This window comes from Macaca mulatta, chromosome 8 (assembly GCF_049350105.2).
Source record: "Macaca mulatta isolate MMU2019108-1 chromosome 8, T2T-MMU8v2.0, whole genome shotgun sequence".
NCBI classification, from domain to species: domain Eukaryota; kingdom Metazoa; phylum Chordata; class Mammalia; order Primates; family Cercopithecidae; genus Macaca; species Macaca mulatta.
This window is the reverse complement of record NC_133413.1, coordinates 149,856,238-149,877,178: the sequence shown is the minus strand read 5'-3', so window position 1 is coordinate 149,877,178 and position 20,941 is coordinate 149,856,238.

Below are 20,941 nucleotides of genomic sequence, written 5' to 3'. Positions count from 1 at the left end.
TGAAGGTATGGCACAGGGTAACCTGTAAGCCAGGGAACCCAGACCAGTTCCCATATATAGATTCTTGGTTACAGTTAGTTTTTGACCCTCCACAGTGGTTAAGAGGACAGGCAGCAGCAGTACTAGTAGCAAAGCGACAGTTAAGGAAGGTCCTCGCTCCACCCACTGAGGTAAGTTGGCACCAAAGTCCTATCTGATCCAACACCAGAAGAATCATGGCAGAAACTGGTACCACCAGCAATACCCCTTCCTTATCGGGAGGAAGGGCTCCCCACCCCTGAGCCCACGGCACCTACAGCTCCACCAGATAACCACGCCCCTAGACCACCCAGAGTAGACAAGAGAGGAAGTGAAGCCGTGGGAGAAACTCCTCCCTTGGCAGCTCACTTACGGCCCAAGACTGGAATCCAAATGCCCCTGAGAGAGCAGTGATGTACTAGGGTAGATGAGGATGGACACATGGTGGAAAGGCATGCCTTTGTATGTCAACCTTTCACTTCTACTGACCTTCTCAATTGGAAAAATAATACTCCATCTTACACTGAAAAGCCTCAAGCTTTAATTGACTTGCTCCAAACTATTATACAGACTCATAACCCTACTTGGGCTGATTGCCACCAGCTACTTATGTACCTCTTTAATACAGATGAAAGGCAAAGGGTGCTCCAGGCAGCAACTAAGTGGTTAGAGGAGCATGTCCTAGTCGATTACCAAAACCCCCAAGAATATATAAGAATTCAACTGCCAGGAATAGACCCCCAATGAGACCCAAACAAGGGACCAGTCATGGGGAGGCTAAGATGGTACCGTGAGACATTAATAGAAGGTCTAAATAAAGGGGCTCAAAAGGCTACAAATGTAAATAAGGTCTCTGAGGTCATCCAAGGAAAAGAGTCCAGCGCAACTCTATTAAAGACTGTGTGAGGCTTACTGTATGTATAACTCCTTTAGATCCAGATATCCCTGAAAAATCAGCATGTGATTAACATGGCTGTAGTAAAAGCACAGAAGATATCAGGAGAAAATTGCAGAAACAGGCTGGGTTTGTGGGTATGAATACCTCAGTTACTGGAAACAGCCAATCCAGTGTTTGTGAATAGAGATGTAACAAGGTGCAGAGAAACCCGTAAGGAAGGTGAACGCCAGGCTAGGCCAAATGCCGACTTACTGGTCACGGCCATTAAGGGAATTCCACTGAAAGGAGAGGGAAAGGGGGCTTCAGGAAAGAATACCCAGTCTAATTGCCCATGCTTGCAACGTAACCAATGCACCTATTGTAAGGAAATAGGACATTGGAAAGACAAGTGTCCCCAACTGTAGGAAAAGCAAGGTGATTTGGAACAAAAGAGCTCAGATAAAGACAAGGGAGCTTTGTTTGATTTGACTGAAGGGCTACTGGACTAAAGGGGACTGGGCCCAAGTGCCCCCAAGGAGCCCACGGTCAGGATTACAATTGGGGGCAAGGACATTAAGTTTTTGGTTGATACTGGTGCTGAACATTCAGTAGTGACCACCCCCAGGCACCCCCTTATCCAAGAAAACCAATGATAATCGGAGCAACAGGAGTTTCCGCTAAGTAGGCTCTCTCTCTACCACGGACCTGCTCGGTGGGGGGTACATGACACAGTTCACCACTTCTTGTACATGCCTGGCTGTCCCTTGCCCTTGCTGGGAAGAGACTTGCTTAGCAAGCCGAGAGCCACCATCTCCTTTACAAAGCAGGGCTCTTTACAGCTGAAGTTACTGGAAACAGGAGTTATCATGGCCCTTACGGTCCCCCTGGGAAGAATGGAGACTTTTTCTACCTGAGCCAGGCCAAGAGATAAAACCAGCTCTAGCTAAGAGACGTCCCCGAGTATGGGTAGAGGATAATCCTCCGGGACTGGCGGTCAACCAAGCCCCCATACTCATATAGAAGTTAAGCCTGGGGTCCAACCAATTAGACGAAAGCAGTATCCGGTTTACAGAGAAGCTCTCGAAGGAATCCAGGTTCATCTCACGTGCTTGAAAGCCTATGGAATTGTAGTTCCTTGCCAGTCTCCATGGAACACCCCACTCCTGCCTGTCCCTAAGCCAGGGACCAAGGACTACCGACCAGTACAGGACTTGCGCTTGGTCAACCAAGCTACAGTGACTCTGCACCCAACAGTTCCTAACCCTTACACATTGTTAGGGCTGCTGCCAGCTGAGGACAGCTGGTTTACCTGTCTGGACTTAAAAGATGCCTTCTTTAGCAACAGAATAGCTCCTGAGAGCCAGAAGCTATTTGCCTTTCAGTGGGAAGATCCAGAGTCAGGTGTCATTAGTCAGTACACTTGGACCTGGCTTCCTCAAGGGTTCAAGAGCTCCCCTACTATCTTCGGGGAGGCCCTGGCTCGAGACCCGCAAAAGTTTCCTGCTAAAGACCTAGGCTGTGTCTTGCTCCATGTATGTGGACAACCTTCTGCTGGGACACTCTATGGCAGTCGGGTGCACAAAAGGAACTGATGCCCTGCTTTGGCACCTGGAGGACTGTGGGTATAAGGTGTCCAAGAAGAAAGCTCAGATATGCAGACAGCAGGTACGCTACCTGGGGTTCACTATTCGGAAAGGGGAGGGCAGCCTGGGATCAGAAAGAAAGCAGGTTATCCGCAGCCTACCGGAACCTAAAACCAGAAGGCAAGTAAGGGAATTCCTAGGAGCTGTGGGTTTTGCAGATTATGGATTCCAAACTTTGCAGTACTAGGCAAACCTTTGTACAGGGTTACAAAGTGGGGTGACCGGGAGGCTTTTGAATGGGGACCTCTAAAACAGCAACCCTTTTGTAAGTTAAAGGAAAAACTTATGTTGGCCCCAGCCCTAGGACTACCAGATTTGACAAAGCCCTTTACACTCCATCAGAAAGAGAAAAAATGGCAGTTGGAGTTTTAACCCAGACTGTGGCGCCCTGGCCAAGGCCAGTGGCCTATCTCAAAACAACTAGATGGGGTTTCCAAAGGCTGGCCACCATGTCTAAGGGCCCTGGCAGCAACATCCCTGTTAGCACAAGAAGCAGATAAACTAACCCTTGGGCAAAACCTGAATATAAAGGCCCCCCATGCTGTGGTCACTTTGATGAATACCAAAGGACATCATTGGCTAACAAATGCTAGATTAACCAAGTACCAAAGCTTGCTATATGAAAATCCCCACGTAACTATTGAAGTCTGTAACACCCTGAATCCCGTCACCCTGCTCCCAGTATCAGAGAGCCCAGTCGAGCATAACTGTGTAGAGGTGTTGGACTCAGTCTATTCTAGCAGATCTGACCTTCAGGACCAGCCATGGACATCAGTAGACTGAGAGTTACACGTGGATGGGAGCAGCTTCATTAACCCACAAGGAGAAAGATGGGCAGGATATGCTGTGGTGACTTTGGATGTTGTCATTGAAGCCAAACCATTGCCACAGGGCACTTCAGCCCAGAAGGCTGAGCTCATTGCTTTGACTCGGGCTCTAGAACTCAGTGAAGGTAAAACTGTAAACATCTACACTGACTCTCGATATACCTTTCCAACCTTCCAAGTGCATGGAACATTATATAAGGAAAGGGGTCTTTTAAACTCTGGGGGAAAAGGACATAAAATATCAACAAGAAATTCTACAATTATCAGAGGCAGTGTGGAAACCTCACAGGGTGGCTGTCATGCACTGCAGGGGACACCAGGAAGCCTCCACCTCAGTGGCCTTAGGAATCTCTTGAGCTGATTCAGAAGCTCAAAAAGCAGCGTCTACCCCTTATTGGGCATCAGTAGTAGCCCCCTTAGTCCCTCAAACACCTGACCTGGTACCTACCTATTCTAAGGAAAAAGACTTCTTCCACACAGGAGGGCGGCAATTAATAAAAGGAGGATGGATCAGACTGCCAGATGTGAGGGTAGCTGTGCCGCAGTTGCTGGTAGCCACAATCATATTGGCCATGCACGAAACCACTCACCTAGGTCAAAAACTTTTTAGGCTGGTACTTCTACGTCTCACACTTGCCAGCTCTTGCCAAAGCAGTAGCAGAACAACGGTGCATTACTTGCCAACAGTACAATGTGAGGCAAGGCCCCACTGTTCCACCCGGCATACAAGCTTATGGAGCGGCTCCTTTTGAGGATCTTCAGGTGGATTTCACAGAAATGCCGAAATGTGGAGGTAACAAGTATTTGCTGTTTCTTGTGGATACTTACTCTGGGTGGGTGGAGGCTTATCCAACAAGAACTAAAAAGGCCTACGAGGTAACCCATATGCTTCTCTGAGATCTTATTCCTGGGTTTGGACTGCCCTTACAAATGTGCTCAGATAACGGGCCGGCGTTTGTGGCTGACTTGGTACAGAAGACAACAAAGGCATTAGGAATCACTTGGAAGCTACATACCACCTACAGACGTCAAAGTTCTGGAAAGGTGTAATGAATGAATCAGACTGTCAAATAGTTTAGGGGAAGTATATCAGGAAACAGGATTAAAGTGGATACAGGCCCTTCCTATGGTATTGTTTATAATTAGTTGTACTCCTAAGAAAACAGGATACTCCCCTTATGGAAATACTGTATCATAGGCCTCCTCCTATACTATGGGAGCTTCCAGACACCCCAAGAGTTAAGTGACATTGAATCACAGCAACAGCTACAGGCTTTAGGAAAAATTACACAAACAATCTCAACTTGGGTAAATGAGCGGTGTCCCATCAGCTTATTCTCCCCAGTTCACCCTTTCTCTCCAGGTGATCGTGTGTGGATCAAGGACTGGAACGTAGCCCCTTTGCAGCCACGGTGGAAAGGACCCCAGACTGTCATCCTGACCACCCCCACGGCTGTAAAGGTAGAAGGAATCCCAGCCTGGATCCACCAGAGCCATGTGAAACCTGCAGCCACTGAAACCTAGGAGGTAAAACCGAGCCCAAACAACCCCTGCAAAGTGACTGAGGATGACAAGCCCTGCTCCAGTCACACCTGGAAGCTAACTGGTCTCTGCATGGCTGAAACACAAGGAGAATCATGGTGGGACTCATTTTCCTTATAATTTGGACTTGTATAGTAAAAACTTCCACTGATTTTCCCTGCATGGAAATCTGCTCTCCGTGTATACATCAGGTTACTGAGGTAGGGCAACAAGTTAAAACAATCTTTCTGTTCTGTAGTTATTACGAGTGCGTAGGAACTTTAAAAGGAACCTGTTTATATAATGACACTCAGGACGAGGTATGTAGCCCAGGAAACGACCAACCAGATGTGTGTTATGACCCCTGAGTCTCCCATGTCCAGTTTTTGGAATAAGATTAAAGACTGAAGATTGGTGGGGACTCAAATGATACAAATATTAGCCAGAAGAAAAAGGGGTGCCCAAAAGCATAATCTTGAAATTTGATGCCTGTGCCGTCATTAATAGCAATAAGTTAGGAAGGGGATGTGACTTTTAGTTGGGAAAAAGGCTACATGACCGAAAATGAGTACATTTGTCATGAATTAGGACTGTGTGGAAATGAATGTGGATACTGGTCTTGTGTCATTTGGGCCACTTGAATAAAAAATGAAAAGGATCCAGTCTACCTTCAGAAAGGAAAAAATGGCCCTTCCTGCACTAAGGGACAATGTAACCCCTTAGAGCTTAGATCAATCCCCTTGATCCTCGCTGGAAAAAGGGAGTGTGTGACCTTAGGAATCGATGGGGCTGGACTCGATCCTCGGGTAAATATCTTGGTTCGAGGAGAAGTTTACAAACACTCTCCTGAGCCAGTGTTTCAAACTTTCTATGATGAACTAAATGTACCAGTACCAGAAATTCCAGGAAAAACAAGAAATTTGTTTTTGCAATTAGCCGAGCATGTAGCCCAGTCTCTCAATATCACTTCACATTATGTATGTGGAGGAACTGTAATAGGAGATCAATGGCCATGGGAAGTCAGATAATTAGTACCTACAGACCCAGTTACTGATGAATTCCCAGCTCAAAAGAATCACCCTGATAATTTCTGGGTCCTAAAAGCCTCAATTATTGGACAATATTGCGTAGCTAGAGAAGGAAAAGAATTCACCCTGTAGGATGAGTTAGTTGTCTGGAACAGAAACTGTATAATGGTACCACAAAAACAATCACTTGGTGGAGTTCAAATCAAACAGAGGAATCCATTTAGTAAATTCCCAAAGTTGCAAACTGTGTGGACCCACCTGGAGTCCCACCAGGACTGGACAGCCCCCACTGGATTATACTGGGTATGTGGGCATAGAGCTTACACCAAATTACCTGACCAGTGGGTAGGTAGTTGTGTTATTGGCACTATTAAACCATCTTTCTTCCTGCCCATAAAAACAGGCAAACTTCTGGGTTTCCCTGTCTATGTTTCCCACAAAAAAAGAGAAGCATAGCTATAGGGAATTGGAAAGATGATGACTGACCCCCTTAGAGAATCATACACTATTATGGGCCTGCTACTTGGGCACAACATGGCTTGTGGGGATACCAGGACCCCCATTTACATGATCAACTGAATTATATGGTTACAAGCTGTCTTAGAAATCATCACTAATAAAACCGGCAGAACCTTGACTATTCTGGCCCGGCAAGAAACTCAGATGAGAAATGCTATCTATCAAAATAAATTGACTCTTGACTACTTGCTAGCAGCTGAAGAAGGGGTCTATGGGAAATTTAACCTTACTAATTGCTGTCTACAGATAGATGATCAAGGGCAAGTAGTTGAAGACAGATATGACAAAACTAGCACACGTGCCTGTGCAAATGTGGCATAGATTTGATCCTACGGCCATGTTTAGAAAATGGTTCCCAGTGCTAGGATGATCTAAAACACTTATAAAAGAGTTATAATAGTAATAGGAACCTACTTACTGCTCCCTTGTTTGCTCCCTGTACTTCAAGTGATAATCTTCATTGCTACCTTAGTTCACCAAAATGCTTCAGCACAAGTGTACTGTATGAATCACTATTGATCTGTCTTGCAAAAAGACATGGGTAGTGAAAATGAAAGTGAGAACTCCCACTAATAAAATGAGTGAGTCTCAAAAGGGGGGAATAAGGGAGGAGACCACCCCTCATATTGTCTTATGCCCAATTTCTGCCTCGAAAGAAATAAATAAAAACTAAAAGGCAGAAAAAATCCAGTCAGACAGCCCAGCACCACACCCTGGGCCTGGTAAAGATCAACCCCTGACCTAATCGGTTATGTTATCTATAGATTACAGACATTGTATAGAAATGCACTGAAAATTCCTGTCTTGTTTTGTTCTGATCTAATTACCGGTGCATGCAGCCCCCAGTCACATACCTCCTTGCTTGCTCAATCATGACCCTCTCTCACTTGCACCCAAGCCATTAAAAGGGACAGGAATTGCTCACCTGGGGGAGCTCAGCTCTTGAAACAGGAGTCTTGCCAATGCCTCCGGCCAAATAAACCCCTTCCTTCTTTAACTTGGTGTCTGAGTTTTGTCTGTGGCTCATCCTGCTATACTAGAAGATAATATTGGGGAAAATCTAGGTGATCTTTGGCTTGGCAGTGAGTTTTTAATAAGATAACACCAAAAGCACCATCCATGACAAAAACTGGTAACTTAGACTTTATTAAGATTAAAAACTAATTCTGTGTGAAAGAAGCTATTAAGGTAACAAAAAGATGCAGACTGAAGATACTTGCAAAGCACATATCTGATAAAAGAGCTATATTCAAAATACAAGAGGCTGGATGTGGTGGCTTCTGCCTGTAATCCCAGCACTTTGGGAGGCTGAGGCAGGTGGATCACTTGAGGTCACGAGTTTGAGACCAGCCTGGCCAACATGGCAAAACCCCACTTCTACTAAAAATGCAAAAATTAGCTGGGTGTCATGGTGCACACCTGTAATCCCAGCTACTTGGGAGGCTGTGGTATAAGAATCACTTGAACCCAGGAGGCGGAGGTTGCAGTGAGTGGAGATTGTGCCATTGTACTCTACCCTCCATCCTGGGTAACAGAGAAAGACCTTGTCTCAAAAAAACAAAAACACATACACAAAATACAAGAACTTTTACACACCCAATAGGAAAAAAACAATCCAATTCAAAAATAGGTAAAGTCTCAAAAGATACTTCAGGGAGATAAATGAAAAACAAGGATATGAAAAGATGCAACACATTTCGGGAAATGCAAATTTAAAGAACAATGAGATACTACTATATGCTCATTAGAATGATTGAAATTTTAAAAAGTGACAACATCAAATGCTAGCAAGGATACAGAGCAGCAGGACCTCTTGTCCCTCTTCTTGCAAAAGGTACAGCCACTTTGGCAGATGGTTTGGTAGTTTCTCACCAAGCATTGGGTAAAAATGCTTATGATTGAATGCTAAGCATCACCTTGGCATGCAATCCAGAAGTTGTACTCAATCATTTTTACCCAATCGATTTGAAAACTTACATCCATTCGAAGACCAGAATGTGAATGTTTATATTACAACTTTATTCATAATCGCCAAAACTGGAAGCAACTATGGTACTGTCAATGACAAGAATAAACTGTGGTACATCTATACAATAGATGTTTCAGGAACAAATAAATGAGTCGTCAAGCCACAAAAAGACACGAGGCGACCTCAAACACACTTCTAAGGTCAAGAAGCTATATACTATGATTCCAATTGTATCACATTCATTCAAGGACAACACTATAGAGATAGTAAAAAGATCAGTGTTTTCCAGGGAGTTCGGGGAAGCAGGAAGGGATGAATAGGTGGAGCACAGGGGAATTTAAGGCTGCTAAAATTATTCTGTATGATATTGCAATGATGGATATATGATGTTAGTTCATTTGTCAAAGCCCATAGAACTTTTATGCACAAGGAGTAAATCCTAATGCATGCAAGTAAAAATCATCTAGATCAGGGAATCCCATGAAAGAATGCAGACTGACAAAAGATTCTAACTGTAGTAAACATGTATGAAACCAACTCTAGAGAGGGAGAGGGAAAATATGACCCAAATACAATTGGAAATGGAGTTTGTAAGAATAAATGTGAAAGAAAATGTACACAAGCATGTTCTTGTCGATAATGTAGTTTCCCTTGGCGGTGTTGATTCTAATACTTCTATGTGTATACATAGTAGTATTGGAAGTTGAATAATTAAATGGACGGGTGGTAGCACCTAGAAGTCTTACTGTAGGAATGGAAATTTACAGCTCAAGGAAAGGAGCTAGAATGATCTATGTGATAATGGACTAGAGGTTTTTTTTTTTTTTTTTTTTTTTTTTGAGACAGCAGTCTTGCTTTGTCACCCAGGCTGGAGTGCAGTGGTACAATCTCGGCTCAACTGCAAGCTCCGCCTCCCAGGTTCACGCCATTCTCCTGCCTCAGCCTCCCGAGTAGCTGGGACTACGGTGCCTGCCACCATGCCTGCCTACTTTTTTTTTTGTATTTTTAGTAGAGATGGGGTTTCACCGTGTTAGCCAGGATAGTCTCGATCTCCTGACCTTGTGATCCGCCCACCTCGGCCTCCCAAAAAGCTGGGATTACAGGCGTGAGTCACCGCACCCGGCCTGGATTAGAATTTTAGACATTAATGTGAACTCATTTTTAGCTTAACATACAGAAACTTATGGATATGTATATATACAAAGGTTAGTGTCCACACATACATGCCCTTCTTTGCTTTGTTGGCTGAGAGGGCTGTATTCATCTGTTTTCACACTGCTGATAAAGACATACCCAATACTAGTAATTTATAAAGAACAAGAGGCTTAATGAACTCAGTTCCACATGGCTGGGGAGGCCTCCCAATCATGGCTGCAGGCAAGGAACTTGTGTAGGGGAACTTGCCCTTTATAAAATCCATCATATCTCAGACTTATTCACTATCATGAGAACAGCACAGGAAAGACCTGCCCCCATGAGTCAATTACCTCCAACTAGGTCTCTTCCATGACATGTGTGAATTGTGGGAGTTACAATTCAAGATGAGATTTGGGTGGGGATACAGCCAAACCATGTCAAGGGCCTAAAAAGAAATGACACCTCAATAGCAACAAGTGTACCTAGGACAGGGATCTTGGTTTCTAAGACCATTCCGATAAAAGGAGCTCCTTAGAGAAATGAATGATTCAGAGACAGGGGCAGGAAATCTGCAAGGTGAGTCTGTAGCATCTTGTAATGCCAGGAAGTAAAGATGTGCTCAAACTAAACAAGACACATTGATGGGGAGTAAATCAGAAAGGCATAGGAACAAATTTCCTGGCCAATTTGAGCAAAAAGTAGGTAGTATCAGATTGTAACCAAAGTATAAAATAAGTATCCATGAGTCCCTACAAATATGAATACATTCATGAACAGTGGAGGAGACACATCTTTCATGCAGAAAAATTTTAATTGAGATGCTTCATGAAAGATGGAGTATAACCACCTCCCACTCCTTACATGTGGGCTGTGTATTGCGACTTCCTTCCAAAGAGGACAGTTTAGAAAGGGAGCAAATGAAAGGAACGTTATGATGGAGAAACCTGAGAAACACTCGGTTAGCCAGGTAAAAAGGTCAATATTAAAGTCATTATTCCCCCTGGTGGGGGCCTCCTGAAGGTTTGCTCAGGAATGTTTAATCCATGATGCAGTGTGCCTTTGAGGGGATACTGCTTTATCCTGGAGGATGGCCTAATCCTCAAACGTCTGACCCATGATCAGGTGGTACCTCTCACAGGAAACTTGTCTATAGTGGCAGATGCCTTTGCAACTCTTGTTTGACCTGTGTCCAGTTTATTTCTACCACTATGGCCACTCACAGAAAGAAGGAAAGCCCCAACTTGGGAAGAAGTTAGATGTGGATGTGTCCATCAGGTGAGGCAAAGAGGTGGCAACTTAACGAAACTTGAGATCACAGAGGTAACTTATTTACAGATCCAGGAAGAGAGCAGCATGCCTCACAGGGCCAATGGGAGTAGCAGGGAAGCCATCCAGGACATGCATGCTCAGCTTGCTCTGGAGAAGGAAAATGAGGCTGGGGGTAACTTGAGGGCCAAAGCCTTTTTTTGGGGTCCAGGAGGTACCCAGTTAGGTTTCCAGTGGGAAGCACTGACTGGTGGGTTTATAGCAAGCAGGTGTGAGTTTTATGGGATCATGCAGTGACCAAGAGGTAGTCACTCCTGCAGCATACCTGCAGTTCACCTGGATCAGTGGGGTGAACCAGGTAGGTTGTATCTGGCCATCCCATAGGGAGGTGCCATCACCAGGAGGCAGCTGTATAAGACATGTCTGGATTGACCACCCTGAGGAACTGGAAGGAGGCACAGAACTAGAACCTGCATCAGAGGTGACTAAGCCCTGTTTCTGGGCAGAGAAAGTCCCAACTTACATTCAAAATGGACACAGAAGCAACATAAAGTTACAGGAATTCACCCTCTCCTATATTGCTGGTAGGACTGTAACAGTGACATTCACTCAAGTTGTTAAACATTGTGTTAACATATGATCCAGAAACTCCATTCCTAGGTATAAACCTAGGATTTTTATTTAAAAAATAAATCCCAGTCAATCCCAGTGCGATATGGTGAGTACATTTTTTAAGTGCCCCATGGTCTCAAAATAGGTAATAGATATATTTAAAAGTGACAGCACCATGCAAGAATCAGGGCATGATGCTGTGGCCCACTGGATGTTGAGCTTGGAAATAGCCAGAGGTGACCAAAAGCTTAAAACCTGTGAAGTAACAGGGTCCTAAATTACACCTGAGTAGAATCACATAAGCCAGGCTCCCTGAATGAGGACAGGGCTTAGGAGCTTCAGGCCTCTAATCACCACCACGGGGCCCTTTTAACCTTTACATTGTGCCTTAATGTATTTGGTTGGTGCAAAGGTAGTCATGGTTTTTGCTATTACTTTCAATGGCAAAAACCACAATTACCTTTATATCAACTTAATAGCTGGCTGACCCAGTCACACTCAAGGGATTCCAGCCCTTATTAGGTACCATTTCCTTCTTTCTCTCACATGCTAGAGATACTGCTCAAGACAGTGCATGCCTTTTTATCAGACAGACTCCCCAGGGGCAAAGCCTCTGCCTTTAGCATGTACTTCTGGGCCCCACCAGAGGTTGATTCAGTAGGTTTGGGGTGGGGCCAGTGAATTTTCATTTTTAACAAGTTCCTAAGAGATGCTGCTGCTGGCCTGGGGACCACACATTGAGAACCACTCCCCTACCTCTACCATTATTAGCAATAGCCCACCTTTTGGCAGCAATGGGGTCCTTGTCATCTGGCCAGTGAATAATCTGCCTCCAAAAATCCCATTCTATAACTCTGCTTCCTAGGACCACTCTTGGTAGCATAGTGCTTAAACTGATTTTTCCCAGGAGCATTGTAGGAGGATGTAGGCCAGTGATTTATTAGGGGGTGGGGATTAGGGGGACAAGGAAGGGGGTGAAGAGAAGCAAGGCCATTTCAGGCACAACCCATGCAGTGGGTGTGGCTGCTGCTCCTGCCCCGGCAAGACACCCTACACAGGCCCAGTGTTGGCTGCTAACGGCTGCTGTACTCTTTGGGGAATTTCCCTGTGCCAAAGTACCTCAACTTGGGAGGTCTTGTCCCACCCTTCCTTGAGAAAGTCAATGACAAGTGACGGACCGATCAAGTAGAAAAACCTGGGTCTTTATTCATGATGGGATCAACTCTAGGGTACTCTGTTCAGGGGGCCCGAAATCCACCCTCAGGGTTAATGATTCCCTTGAAAGACTCAAAACAGCTGTTACAGTTATTATAGCAAACAGTTGTAGATAAGAACAGCAATGAAAAAAGCCATATTGGCGTAGAGTTCAGGAAAGACTAGGCACAAGCTTCCTGTTGTCCTCTCCCAGCAGAGCTGGCAGACAGCACTTAGATCTTCCAGCAAGAAGACATATGACAACACAGAGCATATTGCCTGCCCGGGAAGCTCAGCTGAGCCTTGCTGTCCAGGGTTTTCATTGGGGGCCAACCTTAGTCTCCAGCCCCTATAGAGGTTAGGCTATATGTGGCCCAAGACCCCCTCCAGTATAAGCCACATTATTAGTATAAACTATCCGGTATAGCCAAAGGCCCCCAGGTAAATGGAGACACTCTTATCTGGCAGGATATTCCAAGGTTTTAGAGGATACCTCCTAGCAGCCAGGCAGGGGCCAAACTTTTCTTGGAACATAGGATCTAGACCACTCGGAGGTGCCGAGTTATTTCCCCTACTACACAATCCTTCCTTGGGAGCTGAAGCACCTGTTTGGGGGAAATACTTTTGGGTGACAGTCTCCCGATGCACAACACTTCAAGTCAGAGATCTTTCTCTAGAGCCAAGTCATTAACACGAAGTGAATTTAAGTATGCAAGATGTGGGTTGTGGTTGACATTGCCATGGGTCTGAGAACCAAGGGCTGAGAGGAGACATGGATTTGACTTGTCCTCTCAGTGACCCATGTTTTGTTTCAATTCCTGTTCTTGATCCTACAACTTGGGGCTTTTCAGACAGAGGTACTGGTTCCCAAGAGAGGCAAGGGCAAGAGACCTATTTAACCATAAGCCCTGGTTGCTCCCTAAGCACTGTAGACTCCTTGAGTTAAGGAACCAGCAGAGAAGAAGGGACACCATCCTGGAAGGGGTAATTGACTCCAGCCATCGGGAGGAGGTAGGGTTGCTTTCACCCTGGCAATAGGAATGAGTATGTTTTGGTACCCAGATGATCTACTTGAGTGCTTCTTGGCAGTCTCTCGCTCTGTTTTGATTAGAGATGGGCAAGCAAACAGCATTCACAGCCTCAGAAAAATGTGATGTCCAGGAGATCAGGCCCATGAGAGATGAAAGGCTGGGTCATGCTATCAGGGAAGCCACCAAGGCCAGCAGAGGGGCTACACGAGGGCGAGGGAAGTTTGCTTGTAGAGGGTGATGCTGTCCATCAGGTGGCAGCCCCAACACCAGCTGCTTCGTGCGGTATAGCTTCTTTAACCTCCCTCTTCCATATTTCCTTCAGAAAGCAAGCTCCACTAAAATCCTAGGGTAACTTTTAGAACTTATACGAAGAGGTGGATCTTGGTGGTATAAGGATGGACTGGACTGGGATAGACACCTTCATGTACTGGTCAAATCCCCTTTGAAACAGTCTTCTCCCCCTCAACTGCCTAGGAAAGTGCTACCTGAAGGAAGTCCTAAACTTTCACTGCTCTATGGGATTTTGTCTCAGACAAAAAGAGCTTCTCTGCCTAAGGTCAGTCACCATGCCTATGGTGTTGACAGGCAGGGATATAAAAGCCTGGCCTTCTCCCAATTTTGGGATAGCTAAGAATCATCCCAGCTTCAAGATTTTCTACAGGGTAAACTGGCCTCCACTGGACTGTGTCATAGCTCAATTTCCCCTCTATCCAACCTGGCTTCCTTTCTTTCCACAGGTATTGATCCCCAAATCACTCTACAATAAATACCTTGTGCATTAGTCTCTCTCAGTCTGCTTCCCAATCTGCAGCCCTGTCGGTGCTTAAGAACTAGGGCCAGACTCATTTGACTTCCTGAGCTCATTCTGTTAGTTTCAGACTGAGAATCTGTACAATTCCATACTCTGCGTTAAATGATCGATTTTTTTTCCAGAAATAATCTGTGATAAGCAGCTAGCAATGGCCATGGAGGCTTCATCCTGGAAGACCTAGCATAAGAGGACAAAAGGGAACTCCACTGCAGAGATTCAAGTGTGGCATATCATGAGACCATTATTGCTAGGGAATAGATCGTCTTGGTAGAGGGCTGGTCTTGCTTTGATAGGAAGATCCAACATAGCTCAAAGAGGAAGTAATTGATATACCTTCATTCCTAAGTCCTAAAATTAATTAGATCTGAGAGATGGTAGACAGAACATTGAACACATGGCTTTCAATGCCCAGGGATTTTCAGTGGTAGTCTCAGCCTGGGTCACGATGACATTCATTTAATGGGATGATTCTTGAACTAAAGCTTTACTATTAGCTCCTCAAGGTTGAGGGTTGAGATCAATTCTATCAAGATAATCCGTTCTGTGTATCTGTTTTGCCAGTCACGTTTTCCAATATTTTTGGCTGTTCCAAAGATGGTACAGCTCCAACAAATATGCCTTGGATATGCTGACATGAGATCCTTTAAAGAGGATAATAGTTCCATCATGAGTCTTAAGTAGTTCCTCAGTTTGCTGTATGTATCCCAGAAGACACTAGTTGATGGGAAATTTATATAACAAAGTCGTTTTAACCATTTTAAAGTATACAAGTGATGGTATTTAGTGTATTCACAATGTTATGCAGCCATCACTCTTATCTAGTTCCAGAAAGTTATCATCACCCCAAAAGGAAACACCATGATTTCTTCACATGGACTTAATATGGCCTCATATGGCCTTCATATAGCTCTCCCTCCTTATACAGAGCCTGAAGGTCAGCCAGAGGTGAAAACCAAGAGCCTTTTCAGGACTTTTGAGTAGGAGTCTAGTCCCAGACAGGTGTGCATATATATGGCATTCTAGATTTCTATTATACATGGGAATTGCTTTCAAAGCCATTATTCCTCCAAATATCTCCTTCCCCAGTCTCTTCCCCACAGGCGTTTGTATCGATTGTTCACCTGACCATTGTTCCTTTCCTCAGGCAGCTGTGGCAACACATTTGCCTTTAAATACTTTTAACAATTGCCACCCACTTAATCTCTGGGGAAACAGACAGTTGAAACCAGAACAAGCCATTGAGCTGAAGCTACCACCAAGTAGGTCAAAACACACAACCACAGTTCCGAGAATAAGTCCGCATTGCTTCCTGTGGTGCCAGCAACCTCTCCCAGGAATGTGGGCTCTGTTTTTCGTAGCAATCTCCCAGCTGGTAAGTAGGAAGATAGTGAGCAGGGGTAGTAAAAATGCAACATGTATTTTCTTACCAAAATTCAGCTATTTCTTCATTAAGCATTCCCTTGCTAAATGTTTAATCAGATTCTGGTGTTCTTAAGTTGCCTCTGACAGTTTTTGCCAGCTTATTAGTTGCTTTTGTGAAGGGATGAAGTTTTGGAGTTCCCCATTCTATCATTTTTGGTAATTCCCAAGGAGATTAATTGTTAATCAGACTCTAGTGAATAAAACCAGTTTTAAATATGTGTATATAAGTTTATGAATTAGAGCGATTATTGGTTGTTTCAGGGTCATATGCATCAAGTGTATGAAGCAAAAAATGTAACAAAAGGATCCATTTCTTTCCTCATGTAGAAGAGGCTAATCTTGAACCTTGATTACTTTCTCAAGTCCTCATTCAGGTTATCACAGGGGTCCTAATAACCCTGTAACCCTTGAGATAACTTATATCCTACCAGGACTAAGTCCCCATTGAATACTTGAAGGTATTCCAGAAAATCTTCTTACAACTGAAGAATGTCTGAGATAACAGCCTGCTGGAAATTGGACAAATGAGTGTTCAGCAACTACACGGTTAATAAGTTAAAAACCACCAGCTCCGGAAGCCCTCCTGCAGGACTGCAAAGGGCCTTGGGTGTCATTTTAACCCACTGCCACCAAGTCCCTGGCCAGTTGGCCACATTCATGTCCCCCAGGCCCAGCTTTACCTTAATTCACCTTCCTAACAAAGCTGGAGAATCCTAAGCAGTACTGAGGAAGAGAGGGGTGTGGTACGGTCTTCTGGTCAGATAGGATCATCTCCTTGGCTTAGCCATTTTGAGCAGACACTGCCAGTGACCTGGCTTGAGTACTCTATCTGGATGTTTCCCATGGTTTCCACAGATCCAAGACTAAATTTAGGATATTAAGAGATTTCAATGAAGGGCTGACTTCATCCAAGATAGAATAAGGCCAATACTCTACCATCAGAAAACAAGTTCTCCCTTGATGGTTTTGAGTTTAAGACACAGGATGAGAATATGAACTTATAATAGAGAAAAGTACTTATATACTATTCGTTTTTAAAAATATCATTTTAATGCAAATAAGATGGAAACTCTGCCTTTATCTTTACCATTTTCTGTTTTTGGAGACAGTCTCACTCTGTCGCCCAGGCTGGAGTGCAGTGGTGCGATCTGAACTCACTGCAACCTCCACCTCCCAGGTTCAAGTGATTCTCCTGCCTCAGCCTCCTGAATAGCTGGGATTACAGCCATGCACCACCACACCGGGCTCACTTTTGTATTTTCAGTAAAAACAGGGCTTTACCATGTTGGCCAGGCTGGTCTCGAACTCCTGACCTCAGGTGATCTGCCAGCCTCAGCCTCCCAAAGTGCTGGCATTACAGGTGTGAGCCACTGTACCAGCCTCATTTACTGTTATTAGTGCCTAGTCTGTATTATAGACCACACTTAAAGGAAAACATCAGTCTTCATCTTAGCACCTGATACTCCAACCCTAGTTAAACCCATTGTCAACCCTCCACCCATCTCCTTGGGTACCAACACCATTTCTGTGCATACCAGACTGACTTCCCAGAGCAAACAGCTGCATCTTCTTGGAGGGCTGCCTGCAGGCTACAGAACCACTTGGTACACACAATGGGCTGGAAGTGCCTTGGAATTAACATCCCCAAGAAGTACCCTTTCTTTAAGTTAATGGCATTATTTGTTTGGGGTATACAATAACCTAGCTGTCAGTCCAGGACCACTCTGAAGTCTGTTTTATATGTGAATTCCTAGAGCTTTCCTGAAGGGCTCATCAGTTCTTCCCTGTGTGAGCTGGCTTCAGACATTTCTTCCTGGCCACCTTCACTCTATCACCTCTGCACTCCTGGCTGGTCCTTGTGTGCTCAAGGTAAACCCTTGTTTCAGGATCTGCTTTTCTCTCAGGGTCTACTTTGCTTCTCTCTCAGGGTCTGCTTTGGGGGGAATCCAGTGAAGACAATAGGACAAACTTGGTTTTATTAAAACATAGCTGAAGATTTGGTCCTGGCCACCAGTGTAATTTGCTCTAATAAAGATTGGACACTACTTCCCTCCACCCACCACATGAAATGCCACATGTGGTGGACTAGACAACTAGGTAGAAGGAACCACAGGGAATTTGCTTTTACTAAGGAGTTACCAAAGTTCAGATTGCAAGTGAATTGGAATGGTGTTGGTTACATCAAGGAAGTCAACTCAGAGGAAGAAGGAATAAGGAAGAGGCCTGCCTCAGCCAAGATTGAGTATCCAATTTACCAAATTCATATGTGTAGGGGAGACAAAAGGGACCGGACATTTGAGGGGGAAGGAAGGTGTTACAGCTGAATGAAGGCCACCCCTTGTCCATACATCCTTTTCCCCCCGATTCCAACCCCCTCCCCGCCCCCCCCAGAGCAGTCATTAGTATCTTCCACTAGAAGCTCCATGACAGCACGGATCTCATCTTGTTCACAGACATGTCCCTGTATACAGAACAGTGCCTGATGCATAGCAGACACCACATTTGGTTAATGAATAGAAGACTCTAGAGGTTAATAGTTGAGAAAAACTGGTCAATGAAAATGGAACCGCTCAGCTGGAAAAGAATGCTAGAATCAGCATGGAGGTCAAGAGGGAGAGAGAGAGAATGTTATACCTCATAGAAAAATGGAATTAACTGATTTTGGCCAAGGAAGAATTTGTGCATAAGCAGAAAACTCCCCACTCACTTCAGCCAGTGGTATCTTACCCAGGGGAGACAGAGTGCTTTCAGAGACTCATCCTATGTCCTGGAAGGGGAAGAACACAGTGTAAAATAAGCAAGTCATCAATATGGCTTATGGTAACAGCCACATGGCTCATCAACGATGAGGGCAGTTAATGCTGAACCCTGTAGCTGAAGGCATCAGAGTGGGGGTGAGGGGGTGGGGATGGGACACAGGAGCCTCCAGCATCATGCTCATCTTTGTTTGAGTCATGCACATTTCAGATTCCACTCATCTCTAGACATTGAACAAATGATCAACTGTGCTTAGTGTATCAGATCATTTCTTGCATTGTTATAAATACCCTGAGACTGCATGATTTACATAAAGAAAGGAGACTTAATTGTTTCATGATTCTGCAAACCATTCAGGAAGCATGGAGCAGGCATCTGCTCAGCCCTTGGGGAGGCCTGAGGAAGTTTTTACTCATGGCAGAAGGCAAGGCAAAAGCAGGCATCTTGCATGACAGAGCAGGACCAAGTAAGAGGTGGGGAGGTACCACATGCTTTGAAACAACCAGATCTCATGAGAACTCAACTCACTCTTGTGAGGACAGCACCAACACATGAGAGGCCCACCCCCATAACCCAATCGCCTCCCATCATATGGGGGATCACATTTCAATGTGAGATTGTGAAACCAACATCCAAACCATGTAACTTAGTTATTAGTAGGGAGATGAAATATCTACTTGACTAGCCAACTCATTCCACCTCTTAACAGCTGGTAAGAAAATCCTTATTCTGAGCCATGCCTGTCTTGCTGTTAACATACACAGACCCTAGTCCTGACATGGTGACTAACACCAACCCTTCTTATACTGGGACGGTGTTCTTTCAATATATTAAGTCTCATAGCCGCTAAGCCTTCAGGACTAACTGGTCCTGGTGTGTGAGCTGTTCCTCCCAGAAAATACATTCTAGAAAACTGAAACATGTCCATGTGTGGAGCCAAATTGCTCATTCTTGATTAGATGCTTAAGTGACCAGTTGTCACTTGTCTGACATGTGCCTTGTACATGATTCTCAACCTGGTGGCCACATGCACTTAAGAGTGAGCACAATCCCAGCAAATACTATCTTCCAACCCTGAGAATCCCTTGTGTGAATCTTAGTATCACATCTTCACTCATTCTTCATGGCCTCATTCCATAAGTGAACATACTCAGTGCTACCTATCATGGTGGCAGGATCCAGCTGTAGGGGCCACCAAGCTTCTCTCCCTGGGATGACATTGGTTCTGTCTTCATCCATTCCAGAGGTAAGTTACGTCAACCTCAGGGGTCACAGGGGGCTCCCTCAACCTGCAGCACAGCATCATAACGACCAGACTCAGACCTCATGGGAAAACGTGGATGTTATCAGCAAATTTTAATCTCCAGAAACAAGCCCTGTTAATAAGCGGTCCCAGACTTCTAGATTTCAAAGCAAAAGTGTGGTATGACTGAGTTACAGGCTTTACATTGGTGAGTAAGACACCATCTACTCAGCATTTCAGAAGTAAGAATATCAGAAACAATAAGTGTTGCTGTGTTAGTCACAACATTAGTCCTATTTTGTGGAATGTGAGTGAAATCATTTTATGCTGGCAAGGGGTCATATACTGCTGTTTGAGAACCATTTGTTTGCCTGGCAAATAGATATCTTACAACATTGCCCTCGTACACACTGACAATCTGAACGTGCTAGGGGCAGAGATTGAAGGCAGAACAGGAGTACAGCTGTGGGCATCATAGGATGGGTTTCAGAAAGGTTCCCGATTAAATCCTAAGAAGGAGGTCAAACTGTAGTGTGTTACGCATCATAAGAGGTCTTTAGTATCATTCGTTATACAAGAACAAAACTAAAACACCACATTAACTCACCTAAGATTTAGATTTGAGACATTTTCTAGCACTTCTATATTTCTTTACTTACATTTTCAACAAAGAACACTGAATCTCACCTATACTTTTTAAAGACAGTTGGCATGTGTGAAGTTTTATGTATCTACTTGACTGGGCCATGGGTGCCCAGATATTTGCTCAAGCACTACTCTAAGTGTTTTTGTGAGGGTACTTTTGGATGAGATTCAGTTTCAATCTGTAGGATGAATAAAGCAGAGTGTCCTCTGTAATGTGGGTAGGCTTCTTTCAATCACAGTTGAAGACCTGAGTAGGAAAAAAAAAAGGTCAATCCTTTGTGAAGTAAGATTCTTCATGCCTGCCTTCAGACAGAGACATTGCCTTCTTTCCCTGCCATTGAACAATTAGAACACTGGTTCTCTACAGTCTCTAACCTACTGGCCTTTAGACCAGAACCATAGCATCAGCTCTGCTGGGTCT